General features: G+C 35.7%; 1 non-coding gene across 1 annotated transcript; it reads left to right on the top strand.

The window, feature by feature from the left end:
* The first annotated feature begins 13893 nt into the window (after window positions 1–13893).
* On the top strand, window positions 13894–14000 carry LOC132310694 (small nucleolar RNA R71). Its single transcript, XR_009482682.1, has one exon. It is a non-coding gene; the product is annotated as a small nucleolar RNA R71 (small nucleolar RNA).
* The last annotated feature ends 2048 nt before the right edge of the window (window positions 14001–16048 follow it).

Below are 16048 nucleotides of genomic sequence, written 5' to 3'. Positions count from 1 at the left end.
GGATCGATTGAACTTTTGCTGGCAGCGAGCTGTCTTATTCCGTGCGCGCCCAAAAGTCCACCTATCACATAGTATGGGATTAGATATTTTTGGGGCTATATTCCTGACTTAGTGACTAAGAAAAGGACCTTCTATATAAAGGGAAGTGACCCATTTTGTAAAGAGGCTTTTATCATTTTATTTTTTACATTGTAATTTTTATTTTTTCTCTCTAAAAAGTTAGAGATTAGGGTTAGAAGAAAAGATGGAAGTGGAGGCACATCTCAAGAACCCATCTCTAGACCCACTCTCTCTTTATCTCTAGAGCTTCAAAGGAGAAGAAGAAGAAAATGAAGAAGAAGATGGAGCCATATTTGGAGCTTGATTCCATGACCACATCCACCTCCTCTATGATTGGCTAGATCTACACTTAGGGCTTGGATGAGCCCTAAGTCTTGTGTAATCTAAACCCTTGTATTTCTATTTTTGGGGATTTATATATATATTGTTGTGATTAGTGCTCTAGCCTTGTGAATTTCATGAATCTTGGTATATTTCTATGATTTCTATGGTTTAATTCTTCCTGTTAATTCTCTAGTTTATTTACATGTCTATGTGTGATTAAATTATGAATTATTTCTTATATGATTTATATGGATTAATTCTTTCTATTGATTCTCTATTTGATTACATGTTGTCTTATGTGTGATTATTTGGGAATTAATCTCTACACTAGTTTTTCTATATTAATTGCATGTCTATGTGTGGTTGATTGAAAATCTAGTGATGGCTAAGCATAGGGTTTCATTGAATGGGTTTATCAATTAATTTAATGGTTTATACTTATGCTTGATGGGTTGTTCTATAATTTAATTGATGCTTGTAGGTAGGTAGACAATCTATACTTGCTTAGATATTCCATGGCTTATTATTGCAAATTCCATGATTCTCTAGATTGATGTGTGCTACAATTGTTGCTACTTAGATGGGTCATGCTTGAAATTGATGGGTTGTGCTACACTTAGTTTAGGTAGACAATTCATACATAAATTAGATGGTCCATGCTTAATATTGCAATTGGTAGTCGCATTTTGTTCACAACAATACATTCCCCATTAATGGAAAGCAAGTGGTTAATTGCATGAGCTTAGTGGTGATTCTAACACCCTAAGACCTCTCTTCATATCTCTTAAATTCCTATCTCTAGCTAGTTTACTTTACTTGCATTTTAATTTTATTGCTCCTTAGTTTAATCAAACCAATCTCTCTCTTTGCAATCTTGTGATACATTAGAGTTGAAGTTAAACTCCAACACGTATAATCCCTTGGGACGATCCCTACTCACTCTTGCTACTTTAGTAGTAGTGTTGGTAGTGGTTTTTATAAATTTAAACTTGACCCAAAAGGCTTTTCTTGAACCGCATATTCACTACATTATTTTGGCGTATATTAAGTGGCCTCGTAAGTGCGTAACGAATCGCGCTCTGAAGATTCAACATTTGTCATCCTATAGTAGTTGTGGATTTAAAGCATGAGCTGTGTGGTTACAACCTACTTGTGCATGGAATGTAGTTTTGTGCTTTATATATTTCGTATATAGGTTGTTAACTTATTTATTTTGGAGTTAGTTGGGACATTATTACAGAGACATGGCTAGAGTTTGGCTCGAGTGCGGGAGGTAATTGTTCTCCCCATTTATAGTGCGCACTTTGGGTGGTATTCCCAGCAGGTTAATGCCCGGAATAACCATAGGTCTTGGCTTTATCCAGGATTTGATGTCCAAGTCTTCCACTACTTGATTTCGCATTCAATTCCAAGTTGGCAACCAATGTTTAATTGTGACTTGTGGTTTTGGTTATTGGCGATTTAATGCTGTTAAGTACATTCAGGCATTATAATTTCTAATGAATCATTGTAGGTTTTGATGTTGTTAAATACATTCAAGCATTATGATTTCTAATGAATCATTGCAGGTTTTTGATGTTATTAAGTACATCTATGTTATATTATTCAATTGCAACTCAGGAATGATCTTATAGATTCATTTGGAACATAGACATTAGGTGGCATGACCCACTTTAGTTGTTTTCACATTTTAGATTCCAAGTCAATGGCTTTAAAGATCTATATCTTGTGACTTTGTATAATATGCTTCTATGTTGTTTGAATTGCATGAATGATGTGATTTATGCTAGAAATGTTTTAAGGTACCTTAGGATGCACCCTGAGTCTCACCTTTGACATAGACGTTAGGTGGCATGACCCTTTTGAATTATTATAAGTTAATGTAATAACTTTGTAAAACATTAGGTCGATTCATGCTCATTTCCTACGAGTAGCTTTATGTTACTCACCTACGTAGTGGGGACATTTTTCAGGTACATGAATTAAGGTTGAGATTCTCATTATGCTTAGATGATTTGTGGACTTGAAGGTTCCATTCTTGTAAAGGTTGGCTTGGAAAGCCATTTGTAGCCTTATTTGTCAAATGTATATATTTGACTCTAAACTTGTAATGTGTGCCTAAGCACACTTTTTGATTCTCATTTTATGTATATGATATGAGGCCAAGGGCCAAACCAGATTTGAAATTCGTGTACATTCATAAATGTTGAAATCTTGCCTTTAATGAGAATATATAAGAAATTAGGGTTTTAGCATGACATTTTTGCACCGGAGTGTGCATCGGGTATGAAATTCATTATCAAACATTCATTTAATATGTATGAGGTGTGGCCAAGGGTCAATTTTGTTTTCATTTTTGCATTTTAGTTTCATACTTTGCATTTTGAGCTAAAATAGTAAAATTCGAGCCTTTAAGGGTTCATTTTCAAATCGGGTGATGAAAAGTGTGCGCGAGCACATTCATTAGGACCTATTCAATATGCATGAAGTGTGGCCAAGGGCTAAATGGTAATTTGAAATCATTTGTTAATTTTAGTTTTCAAATATTCAATTTTTAGTTCATTTTTGCCTTTTTGACCGTGGGGGGGTCGAATTTTGCATCGGCAATATTTTTAAGCTATGGACCATTGTAGCATGTCCTAATGGGTAAGTTATGTTTGCGTGCATGATTGTTTTCAAGAAAAACCTCATCCTTGGTGATTTGAGCCTCTTATGGACTCCTTTTATATTTTTATTGCATAATCTGATTTTAAGGCATTTTGGAGTTTTCCTTCAATAAATAAATTCCGGTCTTCACATGGTCACTTAGAAAACGTGATTTTAGGGGGGGTTTCTTCTTTACGTTTTCCTAGAAAATGTTGTCTTGGTATTGTAAATCCCTTGTGAGTTCAGCTTTTATTTTTGCATTTTAGCAATTTTTTAGCCGTCTTGATCTTATTCTTGGAGGGACATTTTGGCCATTTCACAGCGAGTTTTTGTCATTTTCTCTCACAAAGCTGGGTAGAAATTTTGATTTCGGGAGGGGTTTCTTTTTCGCGTTTTTCCAGAAAAATTCGTTTGGTAACCCATTTTTGATCTCAGATGTGGACTGTCATTGTAGCAACTTTTTGATCTAGGGGCATTTTGGGGATTTTTCAGTGAGTTTTTTTCATTTCCTTTCACGATGTCAGGTAGAAAACTCGATTTTGGAGAAGGGTTTCTTCTTTATGTTTTTCCAGAAAAACTCATTTCGACCTTCCTTTTCAAGCCTTATTTTTGGAAACTCATTTTTTTTCTTGCTGTCAGCATGTGCATGCCATTGGGTGCCGCATGGGGCGCCGGTGGGCTCGCGCATGGGCGCCGGGTGGGCCATGGACTTTGTTTGGCCAGCGCGACGTCTCAACTTTAAACTTTCATTTCTCCTTCGTCTAGACCCCAAATCGAGTGAACTTTTTTTTGAACTTGACTAATTTTTCGCTGTGTTTCCAATGGTGTACTCAGTTGCACCTGAATCTTCCTAGGTAATTACCAATTTACCCTTTTGCCTTAAGTGCTCCTTTTTTTTTGTCATGCCGTTTCTCCTTCGTCTGGACTCCGAATCATGCAATTCTTGAGTCCATCTTGATTAATTTTTTGTTGTCTTCCCAAGGGTGTGCTCGATGGCACCCGAGTTCATATTTTTATAAAATTACCATTTGCCCCTGGGGCTTATTTGTCATATTTTCGATCTTTTGCTTCCGCATCAGTTCTCATTGAGTACCACGACCTCATGGAAGATCACTTTGATTTCTTGAAGTCTTATTTTCTATTTTTGCTTTTGCATTCGGATCCGTTACCGGGTTAATCTTCGGTTCATCACAGGACGCACTGGCTTGAAAAACCAAGGCCGTCACGGTAAATTAAATGTGTGTGTGTGTGTCATTAATTGAAATCTAAGTATGAATGGCAAATAAGTATAAATTGTCTAATAAATCTAGTGAGTAGCACAACCTATCAAATAAGACCATTAACCATTCAATTAAACAACAATTAATCCACACACAAAAATCTAGAGAAATGTACTACATGCACTCATAGGCATGGATCATCAAACAACAAGAGTTACACTACAATTATGTTAATGACATGAAAACTAAACTAATTAAGTTGATGAGGTAGCATAATCCATCAAGAAATAAGCATGATCCATTAACCAAACTACAAGAGTAATCAATTAAGTACCATGCCTTGACCATCACTAGATTTACAATTCCAACACACATAGACATGCATCAAACTCGTAAAATCTAAAGATAAGCATATAACCATTCATTCTAGCATACATAGACATATGAATAGAATTAAAAGATCAATTAGAAGTATTAATTCATACAAATCATGTAAAAATACAAGATCTATATTTATTTATGGTCAAAACATCAATTACAACTAAAATCCCCAAAAATCAGAAAATGCTAGGTTTAGTAAGCAAGCCTAGAGGCTATCTCTAGCCCCAAGAGAAGGATTTAGCCACTCATGGTAATGGCCATGGAATCCTCAAGGGTTGTCTTCAAGGTTGGCACCATCCTCTTCCTCTTTACTTTATTCCAAAACCCTAGTTCTAGATATTTATATAATTAGTAAAATTCTAATTGAATAACTAAATGTCCACTATACAAGTTGGCTCATTTAATTTAAATTCAATCCTCTTTGAGTAGGCAACAAGTCATAAATAAGGCTTTTGATTGGTGAAAACTCGTAGCTACAAAAGTTGGTAGAGCACGGGCACGCTCGGGAATTAGATAGCATACTGCCAACAGTCACTTGGATTGATCGAAGATGGCTTCGATCGATCCAACACTTGCTTCAATTGATTGAAGTAGACGTGGCAAGATATTTTTAACACTTGGCAACCTTATCCATTTAGTTGGCACTGCCTTGATCTCGATTGATTGTAACTTCCTTCGATCGATAGGGACTTCCTTCGATCGATCGAAGTTTCATAATGTAGATTTTTTGACTTTTTCCTGGATTTTCTCCTTGGCTCTAAAACTGAGCTGAAAGGCTCTTTTTAGCCTGTTTGAGCCTTATTGACCTGAAATAGACAAAAACACAAATAAGTATTAAAACATGAAAGTAAGATAGATGAATTGACTAAGATACCCTAACTTAAGTGCTAAAATGCATTACATTTGAGCACTTATCACACCCCCAAACTTAAATATTGCTAGTCCTTAGCAATGAAATACAAAGAAAAGAAAAGAAAGAAATAAACAACTAAGTAACCAGAAAGCAATGAAATGATAACGCCATTTTCGTAGGAAACACGATTGCATTTAGCATATGCAAAAGCCTTTTAAACCCTAGGTTACCCCTAATGGACGAGTGAAGTCTCGTGAGGGTTTCCAGAAATGATACCTACAAACATTAAGCTCTTTCTCACTGAAAAGGTACCAACATACAAAAAAAGTATTGGGAGAAAACTACCTCAAGTATGCAATTTTTCAACCATCTCTAAGCAATCTTCCAAAATCTCAAGACAAGCAAACAAGTATGGTCCTCCACACATCAAGACAATGATCATGCAAATCAAAACAACTCTAGAATCCTTTTTAAGTGAACCGGCATAAAATATTTTACTATTTAAGCCAACCAAAGAAATGATCACATCCGGTTTCAAGTTAGCACACAAATCTAATACCGATCATCAAGACAATGAATGCACCTTTTATTAAAGATTTATTCAACTAGGTGCACTTATTCTTTTCACTCGATTTTATTTTTTTTATTTTTATTTTTTTTATTTTTTGTTAGGATCAAAGATGGAAAGATGGTGCAATGTGTTGATCTATTAAGTTTTCTAGCGATTCATGAGGTCAAACGTAAGGTCAATGACTCCCAAACCGGACGGCTTTAGGGCATTAGGTGTAGAAACACCCTTAAGGACTTACAAGCTCAAATTAACTAGGCTACAAATCAAAACAACCTCCATTTATTCATTTCCTACTTCTTACATTTTGGGAGAAGTCCTCACTTTTATTTGCTTTTGCAAACTTGCCTTTTTTTTTTTTTTTTTTTTTTTTTTTTTTTTTTTTTTTTTGTTAACTTAGAGTTTGGGCCCTCCACCTTTCGGCGCGAGAAATTCAATACTTGATGAGGCTAGAATCCCGGCTACTTAGTGAAAATAGTTTGTTATACACCTTTGTCAGGAATAAATGTTTTTACTGCACTACTAGCTCAATTGGGATATAACAAAATCAATAATCAACAAAGCATGTACCCTACAAATGAATGCTAGTGTCCGCATGTGCTAGTGTAGAATCCTAGAGTGAATCTCAAAATAATTACAAAATCAGGATGATGTGGACTATAAATGCAAGCAAGATATCAATCTTTCGAAAAATTTACTCCTAAATAGCATCCATAAAGCATACAAGTAGTATTGGACTTTTAAGTCAAGTAATTTTTAAATTCTAAGTATCATGGTCCTCAAAAGATTAAAATCATGGCTCAAACTCTCAAATCATACCACATGCATGGAAACTAAGTGCAACATGTACAATATCCTAACACAGCCCCAAACTTAATCTGTGCATTGTCCTCAATATACAAAGAAGCAAAAGATAATGGAAAGAATATACCAAATGGGTGTTGCAAATAGGACCCAGCAACGGAAGCTTAGCTTTGGAAGGCGCACCCTCAAACTTAGATTCTAAAAACCTGTCTAAAAAATGGTCACACTAGCAACTATCAAAGCATATGCATCAATGATATAAATGAGAGGTAGAACTGAGAACTGGGCAAAAATCATGGCATATAGCAATAAAAAGCTCAGAATATCCAAAACCGATATCAAAATCCAAAATTCCATTTATATTAAGTAAATCAAAAACCATAATACAAAAATCAATGGATATGAAGTGCAGGGCAAAAATACCCCAAAATATTCAAAATCAGGGTTAAATATTAAATTAGTGCAAAAATATCCCAGCAATATCATAGTAGCAAAAAGTATCATTGTATCAGAGTAGGTAATGAGTAATAAAGAGAAAAAATGGTGGAATCAAATAGCAGTATCCGGTGCCATCATATCGGTAATGATCTAGAGCATATCGGACATCTCCCGGCTATGCCGAGTGAACGATATCTGGAGGTCAATCTGCAATGTCCCAATATCTCTCCTCAAGTCATCAGATTGCCGGACTAAATCATCGTGCCTCCCTACCAAGTCATCATGCTTCCTCACTAAATCATCATACCACCTCGTAATATCCTCGTGCCGCCTGGTTATGTCAGCTCTGAAAGAATTGAAGTCTATATGCAACTGAGTGATATCAGATCTATAGTTAGAATCTAAACTGTCATGTCAGGATCGAATGTCGGCCTATGGCATCAGCTCTGTATGAGGGACATAAGAGAGGCCGGCTTATTGAGATGTAAGAGGTACATCTTGCTGTGAAGTAGATGCGGAAGTAGTAGTGTGTCACCACTGTCTAAGAGGTGATCCATCGGCTACCTCCTCTACAGCTATATCCTCATCGGCTCTCTCTTGGTCTCTCTTCCTTTTATTGTCTCTATTCTTCCTGTTTTTTGTGTAGGAATTGAATGTCTTAGTGCATTTGGCAATGTCATATGCCCTCCTAGCTCTCTGTACATTAGTTTCTAGAATCTCATATGGGGTAAAGTGATATCCTTGGTCAATCAACAGCTGTGTAATCAAGTGGTTATATGGTAAATGCCAAGCATCAGCTCTAGAATTATGTGTAAAGATTAGATTTTTCCAAATCTTATGAATGATCTCCCAGATAAGGGTAGGAACAAAAATCCAGTAACCTGGCTCAAATAGTATAAAGCCTAGAGAATCCCCTCTCGCCTCTGTGTACTATGGCCTGAAGGAAAGGCATTGAGGTGCAACACAGAATCAAATAACCAATATCGGAGATCAATATTAACCTGATCTCCAAATGTATTGCCTTCAAAGGCTGCCTGTGGAGATAATGTCGCAACCATAGTTATCTCGAAGGGATAAGGTGAAGTGCTGGGATATAGTAGATCCTCACAGTCAGCGACCAATGGAGAGAGTTGGGGGCATTGGCAAGCAACAACTATGGCAGGGATAGAAATGTTAATATCCTGACCATCTATAATCGTATGCATCAACAACCGATCATCCTTATCCAACTGGAGGTGCTGGAGGAACAATGTAACCAACCAGGGATAGACTATAATGTCTGCTGGTGTCATAATGGCATCGATGCCCCTGCGGGTGAGCTTATCATAAGACCACTTGGTCTTCTCCAACTTAGAAAATAGATCGTGGTCCAATTTGAACTTTGGTTCCAGTTTCTTACCAAAGTAAGAGAGAGAAGAAACTACTCAGACAATAGGACCTTATGCCTCCATAAGAGATGGATCTGAGTGGACTGATGCAGATGTTATAGCTGCAGAAGATGAAGACGAAGATGAGTCCACCTCGGTCATAAGCCCTTACTTGGCTTTTCAGAAATGGATCACAAGTGGATAATATCAAGCAAATGGCAATTTAACAGACACTTTTCAAGACAAAGCAAATAGACCCTCACATTTAGTTCAATTAACAATTCAAAAGTGGGTACTAAGGCCAAAGAACAGTAATGACACCCTAAGCATGTATTTTGAACTCCAAACATCCATTTCCTTCCCCCAAACTTATTCAAAGATCAATTCTAAGAAGATATGTTCAAAGGATGCACATAAACTCTTAAAACCATCAATGTGACATAAGTGTGTGCAAAATGGTGTATATACAAGCAGCAAGTTGCAAATTATTCCAAAATGCACACAATTATTCAAATAGGAACACATTTGACAAGTTTCAAGGTCATAAAGCAACATTGGACATTTGACTTCAAACAATTTGGTTTAGAATGGCAATTTAACACATTTCTGTTTAATAAAGTTCAAAATCTTGACAAATGGGGTCAAAGATGTCAAACTTATGCCCTAGCATGGTAAGAATTAATAATTTAGCACCAACAAGTTCAAATGCACTTAGAACATGCAATTGGGAAAGGGAATCAAATGGAACAAGTTTCAACTCAATCAAGGACAATTTGGTTAACTTCGGAATTTTTAACACTTTTGGGGCAAAATTAGAATTTTTGAAAGCTTTGGAGTCCAAACATTCAAATGCATTGTATAAAAGCTTTATAACAAGAATCATACATTGAAAAGTTGACAAAAGAAGAAATTAAGCAACTCGACTTCTCATTTTCAAAACAAAGTTTAAAAACTTCCTTTTTACATTTTGCAAACCAAAAAGTGTGATCACAAAGCATTATATGCAATTAAGGATCATTTTACCAAAACAAAGCACCTTAACCACGAGCTAAAGTCAATTGAAGATCAAAACTTTCAAAAAGATTCCATTGGAAACACATTTAAGCATTTTTAAATAAGACTTTTCATTTTCAAATTCAAAAGCACAAGTTCTAAGTCAAGCCATGCTTGCATGCATTTAGAACAACTTAATATCAAACACATCCATGCATTTGATATTCAAAACAAACAAATGAAACAAGTCAAGGAATTATGCTCACAACATTTTAACATTTAAATGCCATTTCAAATTTCAAATTTTCAAGAATTTTTCAAGTGCAACACAATTTCAATTTCATTTCAAATATCAAGAAAGACAAATCCATTTTGACATTCAAGCTTTGCATTTCAAATCACAAACAAACATATCAAGTACATGACATTCGAATCCCAAATGCAATCAAGAATTTTTAAATTCCATTTACAACTTGAAGTCTCAAAACAATTTTCGAAAGACTTGAAATTTTTGTTTTTCTTTTTCAATTCAATTCTTTTTCAACTTTAATTCTCAATTTCCTAATTTCTTTTTTCAATTCAAGCCAACTCTAGCATCTAACTTTAAAAATCCATTTTCAATTTCAATTTATATTCAAGCTTTCAAAAATAGACCACATGCCATTTAGAATTTAAAACCAAAGTTCAAACTAAATTTTGCAAAAATCGGGCATGAGTTCCCTTTAAAAATGAACATTCAAAATTTTTTCAAACAAAGGCACACATATATAAATCAATCGAAACATGTAATCAATTCCCAAACATTCACTTAGAGCTCAAATCACATCAAAAATCCATCAAACACATCAAAAGGGACATTGCCCATAACACAAATCCATATTCAATATTTGCCCCGTCTCCTTCTAAACTACAACAATACTCCATTCATTTCAACAAAGTCACAATCCTTTGGTCATTTTCAGTCCAAATTCCATTCATTTTTACTATTTTTATTTTTATTGATTTTTCATTTTTCAATTTTTATATACCTTTTTCTATTTTCCATTTTTTATATTTTTATATTTTAAAACAAACATAATATATGCAAAAGAAAAATAAAAAAAGCAAAAAAAAAATGAAAAAAAAAAAAAAATGAAAGTCTACATACCCGGGCCAAAGCTTGGAAGAGGAAATGGAGAGAGAAAAATTCAGGAAGAGACCAAGAAGATTCCGGCCAAACCGTAGCCGGAACCTCACCGGAGGTTCGTCGAAAAATGCAGAGGTCACTAGAATGTTGAATTGAGCTCTCCTTGGCCTAGATCGGCCAGACACGATGAGAATAAGAGATTTCGGGAGAGATTGAGCAAGAGAGACAACGAGCTTAGCCCTTTTGGCCAAAAGCTTCGGCAGAAGCTATGGAGCTTAACGGTGATGGTTTAGCTTGCTTTAGGTTTTCACTGGTGACAATGAGAGAAAGAGATGGTTAGGTTCACCTTAGTTCGCCACAGTGGGGAGATTAAGGGTGAGAGATTGAGGTTGAGAGATTAAAAGATTGAGAGGGAGAGGGAGGGTTTTAGTTAGGGGAGAGAGAGAGAGACGAGAGTTGAGGGAGGTGAAGAGGTACAGAGAAAAAGAAAGAAGAAAATAAAATAAAATAAAATAAAAAATTATTAGGGTATGGAAACCCAATGACCAAAGCCATTCTCGGAATTTCAAAAGACGCATTTTCGATCGATCGAATAAGTCTTCAATCGATCCAACACTTACTTCGATGGATCGAAATGAATTTCGATCGATTGAAATGAGTTTCGATCGATCCAAATAGAAGATGAAAAGTCAAACTTTCTAAGGGTTCGATCGATCGAAGATGAGCTTCGATCAATCGAAATGGGATTCGATTAATCGAGAAGACACTGGAAATGCAAGAAATGCATGAAATTGTCTGGAAACTAAAATTATCAATTCAAATCATATCTAGATGACACAAAAAATAACAAAAGAAGAAATAAGGGAGGAATAGGGCTAGTGAACCTCATGATGCGTTAGTCTTTAATGTCTCTAGCAAGACGTTGGGCTCTTTTAGCCCTGATCAAAGATCTTGGTAGACATCCCCTTCTCAATAAGGTGAATGGAACTTCAAACCCCACCCAACAAACCATTCCCTAAGGAAATTGTTGGATTTGGTTCAAGTGAAATTGACGGCTTATTATCAAAAATATTTTTGGGCTTCTATGCCCTTTCAACACTACAATTCAAGACATCTTTTAAAAAATCTTTCAAAGGTAAATCGTTTGAATTTTTAACACCAAGCAAGGATTCATTTTTGTGAACTTCATTTTCAAAACATTTTTCAACAATACAAATATCTTCATGTTTGTCCATAGAATTAGGAGTTGGATTAAAGATGTTCAACTTTACTTTCATGTGGCTAAAAGAGATCTTCATTATCCCTTTCCTACAATTGATGTTGGCATTAGTGGTAGCCAAGAAAGGACAGCTAAGGATAACAAGAATTTGGCTCTTAGGATTTTGGGCCGGTTCCGTGTCAATGACAACGAAATCAACTGGGAAGAAGAACTTGTCAATTTTAATTAAAACATCCTCTATAATACCCCGAGGCTTCTTAATGGATTAATCAACGAGTTACAAAACTACCGACGTCAGTTTCAAATCACCTAAGCCCAATTGAATATAAACTGAATAAGGGAGAAGATTCACACTCGCCCCTAAATGTAAAAGAGCCCAATTGATAAGATGGTCACCTATAGTGCATAAAGTTAGTGGGTGAATCGGGGTCTTTGAATTTGGGAAGGGTGTTGTGTTGCAAGATAGAGCTCACTTGCTCGGTAAGAACAACTTTCTCGGTGCTTGGCTTTTGTTCTTCCTCTTAAGAGTGCAAAGATCTTTTAAAAATTTGGCATAAGTCAGAATTTATCGAATTACATCTAAGAGAGGAAGATTGATTTTAACTTGCCTAAAGACATCAATGATTTCATTAGCTTTGCTTTGTTGCTTTTCAAAAGATGTGAATGCTTTCAAAGCATCCAGAAATGGAGGCTTTGGCTCAAAAGAATTTTCAAAAACTTTCCTTAAAACATTTTCAACAATGGGGTCTTTTACACTTAATGAAGGAGGAATAGGATATGAAACGGGACGGTTCACTCTCTTCATTAAACTCACTAACTTGGTATTTAATAATCTTTCCACTTCTCACAATGGTCACTGCATTCACATGTTCAAGTGTGCGACTTTCCGAAGGGGAAGTGGTCTTCACAACAAATTGTTGCTTCGGTGGGGGATTCAAAGGCGTTTTTCCTTTCTCTCTCGCATTCAAAGTGCTAGCTATTTGCCCTACTTGGGTTTCTAGCTTTGCAATTGATTGGGAGTGAGAGTGAAGCAATTGAGTATTTGCTTCAAAAGTACCCAAAGCGGATAAAACTTTCTCTTCAAATGCGGGACTTCTTGAATTACCTTGAGAATATGATGATTGATTTGGAAAATAAGAGTTGAAAATTGATTTCCATTTGGTGCTTGGTAAGATGAACGATAACTTTGGGAACCTTGGCTTTGCATAGGAGGTGGAATATACTTGTTTTGGAAACCACTTTGGGGAGGGTTTGAGCCTTCCCCTTGGCTTTTCCAAGAGAAATTTGGATGGTTCCTCCACCCGGGATTGTAATGTGTTCCATAGGGATTATTCCCTTGATTAACAAAAGCGACATTCACTTGTTCATGGTGTTCACAATGCACATGTCCATGGGGACAATTGGAAGTACAATGCAACACACTAGAACAAGTCATACAAGATTCATTGGAATAATAATGATTATTAGGGGAGGAAGACACTTCATAAGCCGAATTTTGGTTGATTAAAAATTGATCAAACCTTTGAGTTAGGGACTTCACCTTGGTAACTATGTCATTAGAATTGTCCACTTGATATAAGCTTGAATTCTTCCTTCCACCTATATTTCTACCATTTTTAGAAGACAAGGATCGGTGCATTGAGTTTTCACTCATGCTCTCATATAAACGCCGCATATCATCTTCATGCTTGTCTAAATAGGAACCTTCCATTGAGGCATCAACCATGCCCTTATGGTTGTCCAACAAACTTTCAAAGAAATATTGAACTAATTGCCATTTAGGAATGTCGTGATAAGGACATTTGCTAAGCAACCTCTCATTGAGGCATTAACCATGCCCTTATGGTTATTTGGCAAACTTTCAAAGAAATATTGAACTAATTACCATTTAGGAATGTCGTGATGAGGACATTTGCTAAGCAAATCATTCAACCATTCCCATGCCTCATGAAACATTTCCCCATCCCCTTATGAAAATTCATGAATTAAAGTTCTCATGACATTAGTTTTAGACACGGGATAGTACTTCTCAAGAACTCTTGTTGCATTTCCGCTCAAGAAGTTATGGAAAGAGGTCTTAAATTGTTAAATTAATATTTTGCCTTATCTTTTAGGGTGAATGGGAAGAGTTTTAACCTCAAAACTTCTTCTGGCATGTCCGTATATTTTACAGTGGAACAAATTTCAAGAAATTCATCCAAATACCTATATGGTTCTTCATTACATAACCTAAGATAATTAGGGAGAATTTGAATGGTTTGTGGCTTGATTTCATAATGATGTGCTCTAAATGGAGGAAGTTGAATGCATGTTGGTGCATTATACTCATTAGGCATATAGTGCTCTCTTAAAGCAATGGGAGGATTTACAATTTGTGGTTCTACATAAGCCCCATGATTTGCTTGAACAATGGGAGGTGGAGGTGGTACAAAGAATGGCCTTGGCATTCCAATTGGAACTTAGCCTTATGGTTGTGGAACAAAAGGTATAGGCATGCCTAATGAAACTTGCATATTATCATGTTGTTGGTGCACATTAAGGTGAAGAATGCCTTGTTGGTCTATATGACTAAGGTCTTCAACACGTTCCTCAATATGGTCATCCATTGATGAAATGGATTCACTTGAATTACCCCTTCCCCTTGGATTACGAATAACTGATTCAAGGTTAAGATTCAATGGGACAAGTGGGCGATTTAGAGATCTACGACCATGCATGCACAATACAAATCAACACAAACAACAAACAAAACAAGTAATAAATAGTAAACACTTCTCCTCCACAACACAAATCAATCAACAACAAGCCTCCATATACAATGATCCCATGCTCCCATGCTTTTCAAAAAATGCAAGAAAATTAAAATGCCTCCATGCGGGTTGACGATTAACAATGTAAGTAAAATGCCTCCACGCGAGCCGACGATTTAACTAAGCAAAAGGACTTAGAATAGCTCACAAAGGGTCCTTAAGCAACCTCAAAAGATTTTTAAGCTTTTTGCTTTGCTCTGCTTTGCAAATTTATTTATTTATTTTTTATTTTTATTTTAACTTTTTATGCTTTGCTTAGCTTTGTTTGCTTGCTCGCTGTGCTTGAAGTTCCTTTACTTGCTTCTCTTGGCTCAAAGTACCTAGCCAATCAAAAGTAAAAACAATAAAAAAATAAAATAAAATAAAGTAAAACAAAGATCAAAGGTGTACAAATTCCTAGTTAATTCGAAATACGACGTTGCTAATCCTCGGCAACGGCACCAAAACTTGGCACGGTCGCTTGCATATGCCAAAATTGATTGTGTTTGTAGCCAAGTTTAAATTTATAAAAGCCACTACCACTACTAACTACTAATGTTGCAAGAGTGAGTAGGGATTGTCCTAAGGGATTGCAAGGTATTCCAGAATCAATGTTGGAATAGTAGGTCGAATGATCAAATAGGGGTTTGGTTGGTTGAATTAACTAATGGTTCCATTAAATTCATGCAAATTAACAACAATCTAGAGATTAGGGTAAAGAGAATGGGAGAGAGGTCTTGGAGCTTAGAGTTCATTGCTAAGCTTCATTTCACTAAACATTAACAATTGTCAATTTAAGGGAAGTTTTATGTTGTAAATTAAATGTGTGTATGTGTCATTAATTGAAAATGAAGCATGGATGGCAAATAAGTATAAATTGTCTAATTAATCTAGTGAGTAGCACAACCTATCAAATAAGACCATTAACCATTTAATTAAACCATAATGAATCCACACACAAAAATCTAGAGAAATTTACTACTTGTACTCATAAGCATAGATCATCAAACAACAAGAGTGGATTGCCTACCTATCTAGGAAATTAAAATAATTACAATACAACTAAGTTAATGACATGAAAATTAAACTAATTAAGCTAAGGAGGTAGCACAATTCTTTAAGAAATAAGCATGATCCATCAAATAAACCACAAGAGTAATCAATTAAGCACCATGCCTTGACCATCACTAGATTTATAATTCCAACACACATAGACATGCATCAAACTCATAAAATCTAGAGATAAGCACATGACCATTC

This window comes from Cornus florida, unplaced genomic scaffold (assembly GCF_030987335.1).
Source record: "Cornus florida cultivar Cherokee Brave unplaced genomic scaffold, ASM3098733v1 CherokeeBrave_3.0.0_Hap2_Chr05, whole genome shotgun sequence".
NCBI classification, from domain to species: Eukaryota; Viridiplantae; Streptophyta; class Magnoliopsida; order Cornales; family Cornaceae; genus Cornus; species Cornus florida.
The sequence above is the reverse complement of the archived record's forward strand: the minus strand, read 5'-3'. Positions and strand labels throughout refer to the sequence as shown.